The sequence below is a fragment of the Schistocerca gregaria genome, chromosome 4 (assembly GCF_023897955.1).
Source record: "Schistocerca gregaria isolate iqSchGreg1 chromosome 4, iqSchGreg1.2, whole genome shotgun sequence".
NCBI classification, from domain to species: Eukaryota; Metazoa; Arthropoda; class Insecta; order Orthoptera; family Acrididae; genus Schistocerca; species Schistocerca gregaria.
This window is the reverse complement of record NC_064923.1, coordinates 637,108,585-637,129,566: the sequence shown is the minus strand read 5'-3', so window position 1 is coordinate 637,129,566 and position 20,982 is coordinate 637,108,585. Positions and strand designations below refer to the sequence as shown.

The 20,982-nt window shown below is 43.5% G+C and overlaps 1 protein-coding gene across 4 annotated transcripts in view; it reads right to left on the bottom strand.

The window, feature by feature from the left end:
* The window catches only part of LOC126266974 (ankyrin repeat domain-containing protein 33B-like), a 1,584,966-nt gene that overhangs the window by 138,650 nt on the left and 1,425,334 nt on the right, over positions 1 to 20,982 (bottom strand). The gene's annotated exons all lie outside the window — the stretch shown is intronic.

Below are 20,982 nucleotides of genomic sequence, written 5' to 3'. Positions count from 1 at the left end.
CTGTACATCCACATTTTGTACTCATTGACTGTTCATTCCATTTAAAATATCCTGAAATTCTTCTTTACTTTCACTGACGATAGCAACGTCATCGGTGAATCTTGCCATTGATACCTTTTGATCTTGCAGTTTAATTCCACTGTTGAACCTTTCTATTATATTCGTCACTGCTTCTTCGACTGCATCCCTGCCTTACACCGTTTTTAGTCCAAGCACTTCGTTGTTGGTCTTCCTCTCTTATTGTTCCCTCTTGCTTCTTGTACGTATGGTATATTACCCGTCTTTCCGTGTAGCTTACCCCTATTTTTCTCAGAATTTGAAACAGCTTGCGCAATTTGACATTGTCGAACGCTTTTCTCGTGTCTTGATTTTTCTTTAGTATACTCCGTGGTAAATTCAGCAGTCTTTCGGAGCATATAGACGCTGATAACAGTAATAACCAGTTTCAGGATTTTCATATGCGTCACTTTTTTCTTATGGTAAATAAAAGGTACCACAGTATAAAATTTTGCTTCTATTTGCGAAAAGACAAATCTTCATGCCACTTTTTCCCTTTTTTGACACTTTTTACCCTTTTATCTCCAGCTATGTCCATAATTCCGTTTCTCCATTTTTTTTTCTTTTACTGCAGCCTTTCAATAACCTTCGTGGACTCATTGTAATATCATTTGAAATGACCTGCCATTTAATTTCATTTTTATACGGTTTCAGATCAATATAAAATATTTAACTTTTAATTAACCTCTTCTCAGCTTTCAGCGAGCATGCAAATAGTAAACCTACCTCTTTCAGTAAACATGGGCCAGAAAGCAAACCTGCAACAATCGAAAATAATTATGTGTACGGCAGATCATCTTTCTCTCACATTACCGCTGTAAACTGCCTGTAACAATGCAAATAGAATTCCCATTCTTTTAGTTTCACCATAACCAGTAGTCGGGTTTCGTGACGTGAAGTTTGTTACTAAACGATTGTGTTACTACATTTTACCACGCCAAGACGCCCGGTAACCCATTTTTCAAAAAATATTTCATAGAAACTAATGGAACTGTTATGTGATGGACAAATTTTATTTTAAAAATTTTGTTAGATGAAAACTCCAGCGAGATCGCATCAAACAACAAATTTCCAGATCTCGGCTCAAAAGACTAAGACTCTTCAAGCAAGTAACAGTGTTCTTCAAAAAGCCAGATTGATAGACATTCAACATCGATTTTTGTTGAGCTCTTACACAGGCAGGAGTTCCACTCAATAAGCTGAACCATCAATCGTAGAAACTACAGAGGAGTCACTCAGATACCATACTGTGCCGTGGCATATGCAAATAATTCTGGAGAGTAGAATCCGAACAAGGGTCGAGAACAAATCGAGGGAGCAACAGCGTGGCATCAGACCCAGGAGGTCAACTGTTGACTCCATATTTGCAGTGAGGCATCTCCAGGAGCACCACTATGAGTTTGGGGAAGACTTTGTGATGGCTCTTCTCGATACAGAAAAAGCATTTGATGGCGTCTGTAGAAGAAACATCTGGAAAGAACTACAAAAGAAGGGAGTGGAAAACGAGACGACAAGTAGAGACGAGGAGATAATCTGTGGGAGTCTCAATTGTATGAAAGTAGGAAATAAAAGGACGGAGGAGTTTCAGCAATCAAGCCGTGTGAAACAGGGCAGTGTACTGTCACCTCTGCTCTTCGCCGTGGTCTTGGATGAGATAATGATTAAGCTGGCAGAAAAAACTGGAGAAGGTGAAATCAATGATGTTCTCGGATGGCCCGATGATCTGCGGAAACTGGGAGGAGGACATCCAGGTACAGCTGGATGCTTGGGGAGAAATTGTGAGACAGTATGGAGTGAAATTTACTGTCAACAAATGTGAGGTCCTGGTTACAGCTAGAAAGAAAGATAGGCCGACTAGTGGAATAAGGATTGGATATGAAAAATTGAAGAAGTTGGAAAGCGCAAAGTACTTGGGAACTGTGACAGAGAAAAATAGAACAAATGAGAAACTGATCAGTGAATATGGCAGACAGACAGAAGCATTCCCTCGAAGTGCTGGGAGCCTTGTTTGGAACAAAGACGTCCCACAAAAAAGCCAGTACGTAACACATAGAAGTTACTACGCCCCAACATTGGTAATTAAGAAAAGAAATGTAAGCAGATTGCAGAGATGTAAAATCAAGTTCCTTAGATGTACGTTAGGTGTAACAAGGAGAGAAAGGATGAGGAATGAAAGGATAAGGGTAGTAGTGAAAGAGGAACCCTTGCAGAAGAGGATAGAAACATCAATGCTAAGATGCTATGGGCACATAGAGAGAATGGAAAACGTGAGGATTTCCAAGAAGATACACGAAATGCAGATGCGAAGTAAACGACTAAGAGTAACACCATGGGATAGATGGTTGAAAGGTGTGGAGGAGTGCGTTGAAAAACGAGACGAGGACTGGACCCGAGTGAACATAGGAAGATTGTTGGAAAACAGGATTAACAAGGGAACCTCCCCATCGTACCCCCCTCAGATTTATTTATAAGTTGGCACAGTGGATAGGCCTTGAAAACCTGAACAGAGGTCAATCGAAAAAACAGGAAGAAGTTGTGTGGAACTATGAAAAAAATAAGCAAAATAAACAAACTGAGTAGTCCATGCGCAAGATAGGCAACATCAATGTTAATGTGAGCTGAGGAGCGCCGTGGTCCCGTGGTTACCGTGAGCAGCTGCGGAGTGAAAGGTCCTTGGTTAAAGTCTTCCCTCGAGTGAAAAGTTTAATTTTTTATTTTCAGACAATTATCAAAGTTCAGGCACTCACACATAATCAACTTCGCTTTCCAAAATTCCAGGACATGTTCAGATTTGCTTGGACATTTGCAGGATTTGACGGTTTACACACGAAAAAATTTGAAAACGTTAAAAACATATGTTTTGACAGAGCACAGGGAAAACTGTGCGACTGTGAAACTGTTGCATTCATTTGTTACAGTTTATGTGACAAGCTCTTATGTTTTCATCACTTTTTTGGGGGTGATCACATCCACAAGAAAACCTAAGTCGGGCAAGGTAGAAGAATCTTTTTACCTATTCGCCAAGTGTACAAGTTAGATGGGTCGACAACATTTTCCTGTCATGTGACGCATATGCCGTCACCAGTGTCGTATAGAATATATCAGACGTGTTTCCCTGTGGAGGAATCGGTTAACCTATGACCTTGGGATCAAATGTTTTCGTTTCCCATTGGAGAGGCACGACCTTTAGTCTACTAATCGCACGGTTTTGGGGTGCGGTCGCAAAACACAGACACTAAACGTATTACAATGAACAGAGACGTCAATGAACGAACGGACAGATCATAACTTTGCGAAAATATATAAATTAAACTTTTCACTTGAGGAAAAAGTTGAACCAAGGACCTCTCGTTCCGCAGCTGCTCACGCTAACCACGAGACCACGGCGCTCCTCAGCTCACAGTATCCTTGATATTGCCTGTCTTGCGCATGGACTACTCAGTTTGTTTATTTTGCTTATTTTTTTCATAGTTACACACAACTTGTTCCTGTTTTCTCGATTGATCTGTGTTCAGTTTTTCAAGGCCTATTCACTGTGCCAACTTATAACTAAATCTGAGGGGGGTGCGATGGTAAGGATTGCTTGTAAGTGACGAGGCATATGTTCCAAATAGACCCAGTCTGGGACTGGAAACTATTCTACACTCCTGGAAATTGAAATAAGAACACCCTGAATTCATTGTCCCAGGAAGGGGAAACTTTATTGACACATTCCTGGGGTCACATACATCACATGATCAGACTGACATAACCACAGGCACATAGACACAGGCAACAGAGCATGCACAATGTCGGCACTAGTACAGTGTATATCCACCATTCGCAGCAATGCAGGTTGCTATTCTCCCATGGAGACGATCGTAGAGATGCTGGATGTAGTCCTGTGGAACGGCTTGTCATGCCATTTCCACCTGGCGCCTCGGTTGGACCAGCGTTCGTGCTGGACGTGCAGACCACGTGAGACAACGCTTCATCCAGTCCCAAACATGCTCAATGGGGGACAGATCCGGAGATCTTGCTGGCCAGGGTAGTTGACTTACACATTCCAGAGCACGTTGGGTGGCACGGGATACATGCGGACGTGCATTGTTCTCTTGGAACAGCAAGTTCCCTTGCCGGTCTAGGAATGGTAGAACGATGGGTTCAATGACGGTTTGGATGTACCGTGCACTATTCAGTGTCCCCTCGACGATCACCACAGGTGTACAGCCAGTGTAGGAGATCGCTCCCCACACCATGATGCCGGGTGTTGGCCCTGTGTGCCTCGGTCGTATGCAGTCCTGATTGTGGCGCTCACCTGCACGGCGCCAAACACGCATACGACCATCATTGGCACCAAGGCAGAAGCGACTTTCATCGCTGAAGACGACACGTCTCCATTCGTCCCTCCATTCACGCCTGTCGCGACACCACTGGAGGCGGGCTGCACGATATTGGGGCGTGAGCGGAAGACGGCCTAACGGTGTGCGGGACCGTAGCCCAGCTTCATGGAGACGGTTCCGAATGGTCCTCGCCGATACCCCAGGAGCAACAGTGTCCCTAATTTGCTGGGAAGTGGCGGTGCGGTCCCCTACGGCACTGCGTAGGATCCTACGATCTTGGCGTGCATCCGTGCGTCGCTGCGGTCCGGCCCCAGGTCGACGGGCACGTGCACCTTCCGCCGACCACTGGTGACAACATCGATGTACTGTGGAGACCTCACGCCCCACGTGTTGAGCAATTCGGCGGTACGTCCACCCGGCCTCCCGCATGCCCACTATACGCCCTCGCTCAAAGTCCGTCAACTGCATATACGGTTCACGTCCACGCTGTCGCGGCATGCTACCAGTGTTAAAGACTGCGATGGAGCTCCGTATGCCACGGAAAACTGCCTCACACTGACGGCGGCGGTGCACAAATGCTGCGCAGCTAGCGCCATTCGACGGCCGACACCGCGGTTCCTGGTGTGTCCGCTGTGCCGTGCGTATGATCATTGCTTGTACAGCCCTCTCGCAGTGTCCGGAGCAAGTATGGTGGGTCTGACACACCGATGTCAATGTGTTCTTTTTTCCATTTCCAGGAGTGTAGATGATGAAGTTGAACCATCCAGCCTTCAAGGAGTTCCTTCAAAAATACACAAATATGTCAACGCCCTAGGAGAGTAGTTTAAGAAAAATTTAAATGGTGCCTGTTTAGCAAGAAACCATACAAAGAATCAAGGAGAAAGTGTCTGACTGCAATGTGGAAATCATTTTGGATGTAACCATAGATTCAATAGCACAATATGTTTTGAACATTTTAGTTTTACTCTTAGCAGGGGAGAACGTTAAGCGTGTGCTGTTAAAAATGTACGAGCTGTAGAAAGCCATTGTTAACAGAGTAAGGCAATCAATCATGGACTTTTGTCAAACCTGTGGTCCAGTGCTATCGAGTTTGAAAAAGTTGTTCTGACGGTTACAGAACAAGTTCTACACATGAGGTCAGCTGTTAACGAATTGAAACCTTTGTTCTTTAAGTTGAAGCATGTAACATGCTTGGTCCACGCCTTTCACAAGGCTTGTGAATCCCTAAGGAACGAATAGGACATCGCAAATCAGTTCGTCTCTGCACTGAAGAAGATTCTACTGAAAGCCCCGAGCCGTGTTGGTACTTATAGGGAAATCACTGCCTGCCTCTTCCAAATTTCCCGGTCCTTACTAGCTGGGGATTTTGGACTGAGTGTGCTCCTATACTGTGTGAGAATTTCGACACGATTAAAGAGTTTGTGCTTTCTTTGGATCAAGCCGACGCAGGAGAAATTTCCATGGTACAACAACTATTGCTGCGGGACAAATACGTAATTTGCAGATAGAACTATTTATTGTTCATTGTTACAAGTATCTGATTGCAGTTATTGAACTATTAAAAGAACAAGGTCTTGAAAAGGAAAAACAGTGGAATATCTATACTTTCGTGAAGAAGAAATTACATGATTGTGACAAAGACAGACTTGAGTCTAGTATTCGGAAGAATCAGAGTATTGATTTTGTCACATATGCAGAGCTGCCATTCTGAGTGAATACAAACCTTGTTCAGCTGCCTTCTGTGGCCGTCGAAAGAAGCTTTAGCATCTATAAAGGCATTATGTCTCTTAACAGAAACAGACTTATTTTTAAAAATCTAGAGATACTTAATATCTTTCAGTACAATAGCTTCATGTTTTTTTCCTTCTTCTGATGAGTGATGATTTGCCGAATTATTTGCAACTCAATGAACTAGAATAGGAAAAAGAGAAATAGTTGAATTAGTTGAGTAAATCAACAACTTTTTGTTCCTTTTTTACCTGATTTTGGCATCCTTCCCTTTCCTCTTTTCATCTGAAATTTGCACCATAGAATCTAACCCAGGTAAAGGCAGTTTACTAAGAAGGGAAATAAATTTATTTCTTTTAGATTAATTATTGATGGAAAATATAAAGACTATTACAGATAAACTAATTTATTCAGAAGTGATACTGCGAAATTGTGTTCCGGTTATGCGACAGCTTTCATGGGATAAAGATTCAGCTATAAGTAAATAAGGAACTCATGCGTGACAAAAAAATCCATGGCATAGTACGTAAGTTCTCCATGGGAGCAGACATTCAGTTGTCTGTGTAGGTTAAAATCTATTAACGCATTGCTTTCTCCGTCATTTATAATTAAACGTTCCACATAAATGCAGCGCATAAGTGTGTCAGTCACGAGCAATGGACGCTGTCCCTCTCTCTCCCTATCAGTGCATCAAATGGACAAAGAAAGAAGTGTCGCGATTCGTAATAGATTACTTGTAACCTACGTGTTAATCCAAATATTGCCGCATGTTGACTCACGCAAACAAATTTACTTGCTCACAACCGGTACATTACTAAGCAACACAAATTGTTTCCAACGTGTCACGCGCTTACAAAGACTAAAATTAGCAGTCAATCGAACATTATGCATCCGCATTTTGTACACAGTTTGACAGCGCTGTCGCGTCAGACCTTTCCCGTAATCAAACTAGGGAGTGCCAATTACGGCCCGACTGTTGGGAACATCAGAATTAATTACTGAGTGAATGAAAGCTGAGTATAAAAGCGACCACGTCGGTTGCATCGCAGATGCCACACGTTCCAAAATTAATCGCTGTCGTCCCAGAGAAGGAACCAGCCACAGTAGAATATTGTAATACTCATCGTCTTGCAACAATAAATTTCGGAATACAGTTAGTAATAAAAGCCACAATCACCAAAGTATTTAATATATTTGTTTTTCTGTTACAAATACCGGTGATTTTGTTTCATTTTTGTATTTACACGTCAAGTTCCGTAGGACCCAATTGAGGTGAAAATCTCCAAGATCATGGACCGTGTCAGTACATTAAATTACAACATAAAAGTAATAACAGATAGAAATAAAATGTTTACGAACCCATAAAAAGTCAAGCCATAAGTTTCATTAAATGCAGTCAACAACATAAGAATCAGCTTAATTTTTCAAGGGACTCCTCGACAGAATAGGAGTGACGCATGAGGAAACTCTCCAGTTCCGATTTGAAAGCTTGTGAAATACTGCTAAGATTTTCGACTTCTTGTGGTAGCTTACTGAAAATGGATGCAGCAGTATACTGCACACCTTTCTGCACAAGAATGGTTCAAATGCCTCTGAGCACTATGGGACTCAACTGCTGTGGTCATCAGTCCCCTAGAACTTAGAACTACTTAAACCTAACTAACCTAAGGACATCACACACACCCATGCCCGAGGAAGGATTCGAAACTGCGATCGTAGCAGCAGCGCGGCTCCGGACTGGAGCGCCTAGAACCGCACAGCCACTGCGGCCGGCTTTCTGCACAAGAGTTAAGAAGTCCGATCCAAAGGGATGTTGGATTTCTGCCGAGTATTAACTGAGTGAAAGTTGCTTATTCTTGGGAATAAGCTGATATTGTTAACTAGAAACGGCAGTAAAGAATATATTGAGAGACCAATGTTAGAAAAGCCAGACTAGTGAAGAAGGGCCGACAAGAGGTTCGCGAACTTACACCAATTATTGCCCGAACCGATTGTTTCTGAGCCAAAAACATCCTTTTAGAATGGCGAGAGTTACCCCAAAATATAAAACCATAATACATAAGCGAATGAAAATAAGCGAAGTAGACTAATTTTTGTGTCCAACGATCACTTACTTCCGATACCGTTCGAATAGCAAAAATGGCAGCATTAAGTCTTTGAACAAGATCTTGAACGAGGGAGGGCTTTCCACGACAGCTTACTATCTATCTGAACACCTATAAATTTGAACAGTTCAGTTTCACTTATCATATGCCCATTCTGCGAAATTAAAACGTTCGTTTTGTTGAATTAAGTGGTCTCGAAAGTATTATTTTAATGTAGCGAAGAGAATAGGGTCGCTTGTGTAACGAACAGCAGAATTTAAAATTACAGCCCAAATAATTAATTGGCATTCCCATGTAAACCACAGGCTTTTGATACATTGACACATTGGCGAATTAACAGATATATGATCATAGAATGTATTGCACAGTGTGAGAGATTAGCTGTGTAAAATGATTTTTCAAGTATTCTCGGTGGAATGTTTTCCAAGTTGCTGTGTATGTCACATGCGTTTCACGATATTTCGATTGTTTTCATGTATGTCTTAGTGAGGTGGTGTTCAGCGCTTTCATAGCTTTGTCGTTCATTGCTTTTCTGTTGACAAATGTACGACTTTCTGCTTCTTGTCTCTGCTGCAAACACAGAAACTTAGGCATCATAAGTTTCGCCATGAAAGCCTGGATGATTACTTAATTTCATTCTATCAGAGGGGGGAGGGGGGAGGATTTCCAAAAATACTCCACACTACTGGAAATCGATTGATAACATGCTATGTTGTAAGCACAAACCGTGCGTTCTCTGTTCGACAGAAAGGAAAACTCGATTTTTTGCTAAATACGCCAAGACGTGCAGCAGTGCGCTGCACAGTTTTCTGCCTGAGAATGAAAACATCTGAACGACGAAGTAATGAAAGTGCTAAGCAGACTCTGAGCAAAACAACTACGTAAGTAGTCCAAATATAGTAGAAGGAATGAAAACATCTGAACGACGAAGTAATGAAAGTGCTAAGCAGACTCTGAGCAAAACAACTACGTAAGTAGTCCAAATATAGTAGAAGGAATGAAAACATCTGAACGACGAAGTAATGAAAGTGCTAAGCAGACTCTGAGCAAAACAACTACGTAAGTAGTCCAAATATAGTAGTAGGAATCTGACAACAATAACTCGATTGCACACCCAAAAAATTAGTTACGCGAACTCTAGTAGTAAAGTATCCAGTAAAAAGCCGAGTTACGTTCTCACAGCTCCAAGATACTATTCTGGAAGCTCTCGTGTTTTTAGTTTTTATAAACATTCTATGGAACGGAGACGCTTCTTTAAAAATGATAGAAAAGTCACAAAAATTTAACAGCTTTGATTCGTACTTAATATCAGAAATGCTTATCGCTACAAAAATATGTATTCAAATGTATAGCTGCACAAGACATTTTGATAAAAAGTAAAAATAGTTGACAACCATTTTTGATACGGCTGTTTGTTGAGAACAAATGGCGTTACCGTTTGGAACCCACAGCTCCATAGTCAGACGGCAGTTCACGTTTTTAATATCATTCTGCTTATACCGAGCACAAGTTGTTGGCTGTTTTCGTTGTGGCGAAATTTGGGGTCGTGGCGCCAAAAACGCAAAAAACGTTGTAAGAGGAGGACTAATTTTCTTTAATTGGATCTAACATCGAAATGAAAGAATATAAAAAAGTTTCTAAGATAAGGAAAACTGAGTTAGTTTTTTGCTACTTACATCGAAACTCCCGCTCCATTTTAAGAGACTGTTGACAACTTTTTAAGATGTTTATACTTCGCGGAATGATAAACAAACTCAGCACACGTTGGAACTTAGAGACATAGATCCGGAAACGGTCAGTTTCCATGTTACAAAGAGAACAAAATTGACTCACGTTTGTAGGTCTCGCGCTAATGTAAATGTTTCTTTTGTAATTCATCTACACGATAGGCTTCACCCCCACCTCCACCCCCCAAATGATTACTTGCATGATGCGATCACATGTTGTTTTTTATTTACATTTTGCCTCGTTCACTCCACCGCCCCTTTCCATTCAGTTGTTGTAGAAGGCAGCCATTGCCAAAGTTAGTGTACCTGAGTTTATGTCGTGAGAGTACAACAACCAGTTAATATACGACGAAGCACAACGTACCTTTGAAGCGATTTCGAAACGACTTTCAGGGAAAGATAGGTAGGTCGAAATCGAGCACCTCCTTGGAAGCCAAGGTACTCGCATTTGACACCTTTATACCTTTTCTTGAGGCCCCCACATAGTCAGAGGGAAACTTGGGTGCTCTGTTAACGGATACGATGCAAAAGTGATTCACTGTACATGAAATACTTTTGACTGAGTAGGAAGCCACCCGTTTCCGACGTCCTCGTACAGAACTTCACCTGTAATTAATATACACTCCTGGAAATTGAAATAAGAACACCGTGAATTCATTGTCCCAGGAAGGGGAAACTTTATTGACACATTCCTGAGGTCAGATACATCACATGATCACACTGACAGAACCACAGGCACATAGACACAGGCAACACAGCATGCACAATGTCGGCACTAGTACAGTGTATATCCACCTTTCGCAGCAATGCAGGCTGCTATTCTCCCATGGAGACGATCGTAGAGATGCTGGATGTAGTCCTGTGGAACGGCTAGCCATGCCATTTCCACCTGGCGCCTCAGTTGGACCAGCGTTCGTGCTGGACATGCAGACCGCGTGAGACGACGCTTCATCCAGTCCCAAACATGCTCAATGGGGGACAGATCTGGAGATCTTACTTTCCGGGGTAGTTGACTTACACCTTCTAGAGCACGTTGGGTGGCACGGGATACATGCGGACGTGCACTGTCCTGTTGGAACAGCAAGTTCCCTTGCCGGTCTAGGAATGGTAGAACGATGGGTTCGATGACGGTTTGGATGTACCGTGCACTATTCAGTGTCCCCTCGACGATCACCAGAGGTGTACGGCCAGTGTAGGAGACCGCTCCCCACACCATGATGCCGGGTGTTGGCCCTGTGTGCCTCGGTTGTATGCAGTCCTGACTGTGGCGCTCACCTGCACGGCGCCAAACACGCATACGACCATCATTGGCACCAAGGCAGAAGCGACTCTCATCGCTGAAGACGACACGTCTCCATTCGTCCCTCCATTCACGCCTGTCGCGACACCACTGGAGGCGGGCTGCACGATGTTGGGGCGTGAGTGGAAGACGGCCTAACGGTGTGCGGGACCGTAGCCCAGCTTCATGGAGACGGTTGCGAATGGTCCTCGTCGATACCCCAGGAGCAACAGTGTCCCTAATTTGCTGGGAAGTGGCGGTGCGGTCCCGTACGGCACTGCGTAGGATCCCACAGTCTTGGCGTACATCCGTGCGTCGCTGCGGTCCGGTCCCAGGTCGACGGGTACGTGCACCTTCCGCCGACCACTGGCGACAACATCGATGTACTGTGGAGACCTCACGCCCCATGTGTTGAGCAATTAGGCGGTACGTCCACCCGGCCTCCCGCATGCCCACTATACGCCCTCGCTCAAAGTCCTGTCAACTGCACATACGGTTCACGTCCACGCTGTCGCGCCATGCTACCAGTGTTAAAGACTGCGATGGAGCTCCGTATGCCACGGCAAACTGGCTGACACTGACGGCGGCGGTGCACAAATGCTGCGCAGCTAGCGCCATTCGACGGCCAACACCGCGGTTCCTGGTGTGTCCGCTGTGCCGTGCGTGTGATCATTGCTTGTACAGCCCTCTCGCAGTGTCCGGAGCAAGTATGGTGGGTCTGACACACCGGTGTGAATGTGTTCTTTTTTCCATTTCCAGGAGTGTATGATATAAAACTTAAAAATTGAATCTCTTTTTGATTACAGTATTCGTCTTTCGAAACGTTGTAAGAAGTGCATGTAGCATATACACTGAAGGCCCAAAGAAACTGGTGCAGCTGCCTAATATCGTGTAGGACCCCACCAGTACGCAGAAGTGCCGCAACACGACGTGGCATGGATTCGACTATCTCAAGCAGTGCTTGAGGGAACTGACACCATGAATCCTGCACGGCCGTCCATAAATCCGTAAGGAGGTGGATATCACTTCTGAACAGCACGTTGCAAGGCATCCCATATATGTTCAATAATGTTCATGTCTGGGCAGTTTGGTGGCCAGCGGAAGTTTTCGGACTCAGAAGAGTGTTCTTGGAGCCACTCTGTAGCAATTCTTGACATGTGGGGAGTCGCAATGTCCTGCTGGATTTGCCCAAGTCCGTCGGAAAGCATAATGGACGTGAATGGATACAGATGATCAGACAGGATTCTTACATACGTATCGCCTGTCAGAGTCGTGTCTAGACGTATCAGGGGTCCCATATCACTTCGACTGCACACGCCCCACGGCATTACAGAGCCTTCACCAGTTTGAACAGTCCCCTGCTGACATGCAGGTTCTGTGGATTCATGAGGTTGTCTCCATATCCGTAGACATTCATCCGCTTAATACAATTTGATACGAGACACGTCCGACCAGGTAACATGTTTCCGGTCTTCAACAGTCATTTTCGGTGTTGACGGGCCCAGGCGAGGCTTAAGGCTTTGTGTCGTGCAATCATCAAGGGTATACGAGTGGGCTTTCGGCTCCGAAAGCCCATATCGATGATGTCTCGTTGAACGGTTCGCTCGCTGACACTTGTTGATGGCCTAGCATTGAAATCTGCAGCAATTTTCGGAAGGGTCGTTGGTGCAGGTGGGTGGGCGTGCTGCAGTACCCCTCCCCAACGCGTCGCACACGTACTCGATGGGGTTTAAGTCGGGGGAACGAGCAGGCCTCTCCGTTCACCTAACATCCTCTCGTTTCCAAGAGCTCCTGCAGTACGCTGTTCGATACAGTCCGCATTGCCATAAAAAAAAAAGGTTCAAATGGCTCTGAGCCTATGGGACTTAACATCTGAGGTTATCAGTCCCCTAGAACTTAGAACTACTTAAACCTAACTAACCTAAGGACATCACACACACCCATGCCTGAGGCAGGTATCGAACCTGCGACCGTAGCGGTCGTGCGTTTCCAGAGTGTAGCGCCTAGAACCGCTCGGCTACTACGGCCGGCTGCATTGCCATCCATAAAAATGAAGTCAGGGCCGAATGTACATTTTGAAGGACGCGCAAGGGGAGTACAGTATCTGCCTCTGACAAGGGAACCTCCCCATCGCACCCCCCCCCCCCCCCCCCCCGCCCCTCAGATTTAATTATAAATTGGCACAGTGGGTAGGCCTTGAAAAACTGAACACAGTTCAATCGAGAAAACAGGAAGAAGTTGTGCGGAACTATGAAAAAATAAGCAAAATATACAAACTGTGTAGTCCCTGTGCAACATAGGTAACATCAAGGTAAGGGTGAGCTTAGGAGCGCCGTGGTCCCATGGTTGAGCGAGCAGATGCCGAGCGACAGGGCTTTGGTTCAAGTCTTTCCTCGAGCGAAAAGTTTAATTTTTTATTTTCAGTTTATGTCACAAACTCTTATGTTTTCATCACTTTTTTGGGAGTGATTATAACATACACAAGAAAACTTGAATCGGGCTAGGTAGAAGAATCTTTTTACCTATTCGCCAAGTGTACAAGTTAGGTGGGTCGACAACATATTCCTGTCACGTGACGCATATACCGTCACCAGTGTCGTATAGAATATATCAGACGTGTTTTCCTGTGGAGGAATCGGTTGACCTATGACCTTGCGATCAAATGTTTTCGGTTCCCATTGAAGAGGCACGTCCTTTCGTCTACTAATCGCACGGTTTAGCAGTGCGGTCGCAAAACGCAGACACTAAACTTATTACAGTGAACCGAGACGTCAATGAACGAACGGACAGATCATAACTTTTCGAAAATAAAGAAGGTAAACTTATCACTCGAGGGAAGACTTGAACCAAGGACGTCTCGTTCCGCAGCTGCTCGCGGTAACCACGGGACCACGGCGCTCCTGACCTCAGATTATCCTTGATGTTACATATCTTGCGCATGGACTACTCAGTTTGTATATTTTGCTTATTTTTTTCATAGTTACACACAACTTCTTCCTGTTTTCTCGATTGATCTGTGTTCAGTTTTTCAAGGCCTACCCACTGTGCCAATTTATAAATAAATCTGAGGGGGGTGCGATGGGGAGCTCCCTTGTGAGTGTACCGTGTTCAAAGATTTGAAGGTCAGTACGTCCATGCAACATGAAGCCTCCTCACACCATAACACATGGACCTCCGAAGCGATTATGTCAGACAGCGCTCCCGGGTGCTTTACGTGTTCCCACCTCTCGTCGTATGAGGGTGTGTCCAGAAACACCAGTGAGTCTGTGTCTGCTCTCATCCGTATGTAATATATCGGATATGCTAATTTAAATTTTTTGGAAATTAGATATTTACATACACTTCCACGCTGAACCTTTTCGTGATATTAAATTGACTTTCAGGGTAGCCTGCCGCCCGCATACGCCACATTAGTTGCGTGTTATTCAAGCAGCTATCTTAATGACCGCGCACACCTGTGCAGCATTTTGCGCCAGTGACTCTGTGCAGACGTTAATTGCAGTCAGATCAGCGATGTCGAAAATGTACACTTTAAGATCAAAAGTATCCCGACACCCCCATGTAGTGCAGAATTGACCACTAGATGTCACGACAGGACTACCCGCCAGTATGAAAGGAGGCGGAGAGTACTACGTTGTCAGTAGAGAATCAGCAACAGCAGACTGGGTCGGTAAGGACACCTTAGTCCCCTCGAACGTGGACTATTCATTGGATGCCACTTGATAACAATCCGTCGGGCACATTTCAAGTCTTCTAAAGCTGCCCGAGCTGACTTTTGATTCTGGAAACTCGAAGAAACGCCCACAGTTAAGCCGAGACTAGGTAGACTTTATGTACCGACGGACAGGAACCGTCACACATTACGCAGCGCGGATGTAAACAGTCGCATTAAATCGTCGAAAGGAATAACTCGGGAGTTCCAACATGTTACTTGCGGTCTAGCTAGTGCCGTGAATGTGGTTAGGAATTTGAACAGGTTGAGGTACAATAGTCGAGTAGCTACTCATAAGCCACACATTTCTGTGGATGTCGCTTGAGCGGGTGAGAAGAGCGACGCAACTTTACAGTGGATGCCTGGAAATGATTTGAAGTGATGAATCAGCTTACACACTGTGCCAATCCGTTGGGGGGTTTTCGAGTTTGGCGAATGTTTTGAGAACGTTAGCTACCATCATGCATGGTGCCAACAATGCAGCAGATGGTGGTACGGTGTTGAGGAGTTTATATTGGTTAGCTTGTTTTCCTCTTATTGACCTTAAGAAAAAGCAAGATGTAGAAGGATACACATTTTATAGCGTTGCGTGCTGCGTACAGTAGAGGAACAGTTCGGAAACGGTCACTGTATCAGCATGACGGTGCACAGTATCATAAAGCAGCATCTGCGAGACAATGGTTAAAGGACAATATAAAATTTCCAAAATGACTGGTTTGCCCATAGTCGCGATCTGAACTCGATGTAACACCTTTTGGGTGAGTTAAAATGTCAGCTTCATTCCAGACCCCAACGTCCAACATAGCTACCTCTTTTTCTTTTTTTTTTTTTTTTTAAAAAAAAAGGAATGACTCTGAGCACTATGGGACTCAATTGCTGTGGTCATAAGTTCCCTAGAACTTAGAACTATTTAAACCTAACTAACCTAAGGACATCACACACATCCATGCCCGAGGCAGGATTCGAACCTGCGACCGTAGCAGTCGCGCGGTTCCGGACTGAGCGCCTAGAACCGCTAGACCACCGCGGCCGGCAAGGATGAACTCAGCCCGCACTAATTTCCACTAATAGGTTGACCAGATAGTGTACAGCCAGCTGATGTACAAGACGCTGGAGCACTCACATCAGCCGCGTGTCCAGCCCTGTGCTAGCCTATCTCTCGCGGTTCGCGGCCGCACATTCACGGCCGGCGCTTTTCAGCTGCCACTGGACTTCCCTGACGTCACAGACAGGAGGTGTCACGTGACCGCCACTGTGCAGAGCGCCCCATTCACCGTCGCTGTTGTGGTTACTCGCTCCCTTCCAGAACGACTCTAAAACCACAGAGGCGCAACATTTTACATAGTTACGTCTTAAACTTCTCGCCCGATATTATCCAAACTCGTAAACAAACCCGTTACAACCATAGAGCAGATCTATTAAAATAAAAAAAAGATAGAAAGTAAATCGTCATTGAGTTGATGGACGAATGAGTAGTGAGGTCGCTCTACGCTGAGCAAGAATGAAATCTTCAGTTTACTTTTCTTGCTTACCCTCAAGTGCTGGATCTCTGAAACTTTCAAGAACGTAATGGCGAGACTACTGACGGTGTAGCAATAATTACACCGATATCATGAACAACATATGCAAGCTATGGGGACATTTAATTTTGTACCGAGCCCAGTTTTAACTGCGCATTGTACTGTAGTATATTGAAACAGGCGTTTATCACTTTCTACAGATGCTATAAGCTAGTTTCTGTTAGATTTAAGTTGTTGTAAATGAAATATTAAATATCCGTTTCCGACAATTAGTTGTTTATGTCAAAGAACTGCGATGTACGTGTGGTCCGGGACTCACGCCCAACGCAAGCAGACACAGAAAGTCATTGAGTAACGCAGCCAGATTTTCACGATATTCTAAGTGCGTATGGATTGGACGAGCACAAGTAGCACATTAATGATCTGCCTGCAGGGTCGGAGATTGCAGAACAAAGAAATCATCTGACAAAATAACTATCCTATAGGATGCGCAGTTTTCAGGTTTCACAAAACTAAGTTACTCAAAATTACACAGGAATGCTTTTACGAAAGGACGTTCTCGGCGAGTGAGTCTTTTAGCTTAGAAAAAAAAAAGATCTCTCACAGTAGCACACGGAATTAAAAATAATTCCATTGGTGAGATGAAGAATCCAAAATGGTTAATCACATTTAAGAACATGCCCACAGCACATTTAGCAGAATGCCACAGAATAATCATACTACTAGCGTAGGACATGTCGCTGCAAGACCTAATCTCGGATCCGAGAATGCTCTTGGGGGGGGGGGGGAGAGGGGGGGGGGGGGGGGAGACGAGATCGTTCATGGTTTTAATTGTGTGAGACTGTCGCTACTGCTAACGCATAGCCCGGTTAAAGCTAATAACCGTAGCCGCGGATACAGACAGACTTAGTCGTTTAAATGTCATCTGGGAATGCTGCAGAGTTGTGTGCTGTACTACACATCTCACGTCTGTCTTTAAGGAGGAACTGAAATCCGGGAAAATGACCCTGAGATTATTATTAAAACAGTGGTTATAGTACCGTTTTCCTTGTTATTGTAGAATATAATCGAAAAAACATTACCTGCGTCAACATTAATATTTTATAAGGGTTTATGTCACTGCGTTGTTGCCAGTCTGAAGACTGGTTTGATGCAACTTCCACATAAGTCTATACTGCGCAAGTTTTTTTTATTTTTATTCTCCATAGCTATTAAAACCTGCGTTTATTTGAATCTGTTTACTTAGTGCAGCCTTGGTCTCCCTCTAAACGTTTCGCCTCAAAACGCTTCTCTTTGTCACCCAGTTAATTGTTCCTTGATGCCCCAAGGTGTGTTCCACCAACATCTCTCTTATCTTGGTCAAATTTATCGTAATTTTTGAACTCGTGTTATTCACTACTTCTTCATTAGTTGTGTGATATACCCTTTTATGCTTCAGCATTATTCCGGAGCACTACACTGCAAAAGGGTCTGTTCATTCTAGTGTGTACTGTGTATTGTCCAATTTCATTTCCATCTGAGGTCACACAAAAAAATGTTCAGAAAAGACTTATGACTTTAAATTTATATACGATGATAACATTTGAATAGTAATTGCAATCGCTTTAGCTCTAACCGAAAACGGATACATCTTATGATAATCAATCGATTCTGATTTATACATTCTTGTTCCCATACGTGGCACACCTGTTCGTTTTATTTGTTACTAATAGTAACAAATTTGAAGCTAATAAATGTTACATGAACAGTGAAGTTCCGGGTTCTGGTCCTAGATGGGACAATCGTGTCTGGTTGACCACCGTGTCATCCCCTGCTAATGACGTCACTGAATACAGTATGGATGGGCATGTGGTCAGCACACCGCTCTTCCGGTCTTGTCGGGTTTCTTGACCTTGGAAGGGCTACTAATCTGACGAGCAAATCCTGTTGCCGTGACGAGGTTGCATGTACCTTGTACCAATCCTGCCACCACCTAGCTTCTCCAGCTGTACAACGTTATACCGTATATCGATCACCGCATGAATTAATTTCAAATGTAAAGCTTAACAAATCGATAAATACAAAAAACGAAAAGAACAACGGACCTCGAAGGGATTATCTGAATGGGATGGAAATCGATAGAAGCGATGTACATTTGCAGAAAAACATATGATTACAATTTCGGTAACATGGATGATTTATCCAATAGAAAGATCTTCACAAACTGAGCAAGCCAATAACGCGTTGCTCCACCTCTGACCCTTGTGAAGGCAATTATTCGGTTTGGCATTGGTTGACACAGTTGTTGGAGCATTATGGGCAGGACCCTCCAACCATCTCGGGGTTTTGACGATCCAACGCGCCAATTAGACAGAATTTGGCACTATATCCCTTAGGACATCCAATAACTGTATCAATCAATGAGAAGTCCAATAACTGCTTTCATAAGAGCCAGAGGTGGACAAACGCGTTATTGACTTGCTCAGTTTGAGAAGATCTTTCTCTTGGGCAAATAATTCAAATTTTCTGAAATTGTTATCATTTTTGTGTCTGTACATGTACCCCACATTTCCCGATTTCCGTTCCCTTCGGATAATTCCTTCGTGGTGCGTCATTTTCTTGTTTTGTCTTAGAGTTTATTTAGTTTGGCATCATCTACATCTATAAAATTTTAACCTTTAAGGTTTCTAACATCCTGCTGACGAAACTATTATTAGATTAGATTAGTACTTGTTCCATAGATCATGAATACGACACTTCGTAATGATGTGAAACGTGTCAGGTTAATAAAAGGTGTCTGTACAAGATATTACATTACACAAAATACTACATGACACTTGTTGTTGTTGTTGTGGTCTTCAGTCCTGAGGCTGGTTTGATGCAGCTCTCCATGCTACTCTATCCTGTGCAAGCTTCTTCATCTCCCAGTACCTACTGTGACCTACATCCTTCTGAATCTGCTTAGTGTATTCATCTCTTGGTCTCCTACGATTTTTACCCTCCACGCTGCCCTCCAATACTAAATTGGTGATCCCTTGATGCCTCAAAACATGTCCTATCAACAGATCCCTTCTTCTATTCAAGTTGTGCCACAAACATCTCTTCTCCTCAATCTTATTCAATACCTCCTCATTAGATATATGGTCTACCCATCTAATCTTGAGCATTCTTCTGTAGCACCACATTTCGAAAGCTTCTATTCTATTCTTGTCTAAACTATTTATCGTCCAGGTTTCACTTCCATACATGGCTACACTCCATACAAATACTTTCTGAAACGACTGACATTTAAATCTATAGTCGACGTTAACAAATTTTTCTTCAGAAAGGCTTTCCTTGCCATTGGCAGTCTACATTTTATATCACTTATATATTTCATGACACTTAATATTTTTAATTTTTTTGTGGGTGTTGGGGAAATTACCTACTAACTATATCCAAAAATTCATCTAATGAGTAGAAGGAGTTGCCATTAAGAAATTCTTTTAATTTCCTTTTAAATGCTATATGGCTATCTGTCAGACTTCTGATGCTACTAGGTAAGTGACCAAAGACTTTTGTGGCAGCATAATTTACCCCCTTCTGAGCCATAGTTAGATTTATCCTTGAGTAGTGAATATCATCCTTTCTCATAGTGTCATAACCATGTACAGTGCTATTACTTTTGAATTCTTTCAGATCGTTAACAACAAGTGAATAAATATATTGTGAGGCCACAGTGAAGATATCTAGTTCTTTAAATACGTGTTTGCAGGATGATCTTGGATGAGCTCCAGCAATTATTTTGATTACACGCTTTTGTGCAATGAACACTCTTTTAGTCAATCATTAGTTACCCCAGAATATGATGCCATACGAAAGGAGAGAACGAAAATAGGCGTTGTAAGCTAATTTACTGAGATGTATATCGCCAAAATTTGCAGTGACCCTAATAGCATAAGTATCTGAACTCAAACGTTTCAGCAGATGTTCAGTGTGTTTTTTCCAGATCAACCCCTCATCAATGTCTACACCCAGAAATTTTGAATATTCTACCTTAGCTACCAATTTCTGATTGGAGTCTATATTTATTAAGGGTGTCATTCCATTTAGTGTGTGAAACTGTATGTACTGTGTTTTGTCAAATTTTAATGAGAGCCCATTTGCAGAGAAGCACTTAATGATTTTCTGAAAAACATCGTTTACAATTTCACCAATTAATTCTCGACTGTTGGGTGTGATAGCTATATCTACATCTACATCCATACTCCGCAAGCCACCTGACGGTGTGTGGCGGAGGGTACCCTGAATACCTCTATCGGTTCTCCCTTCTATTCCAGTCTCGTATTGTTCCTGGAAAGAAGGATTGTCGGTACGCTTCTGTGTGGGCTCTAATCTCTCTGACCTTATCCTCATGGTCTCTTCGCGAGATATACGTAGGAGGGAGCAATGTACTGCTTGACTCTTCGGTACAGGTATGTTCTCGAAACTTTAACAAAAGCCCGTACCGAGCTACTGAGCGTCTCTCCTGCAGAGTCTTCCACTGGAGTTTATCTATCACATCCGTAACGCTT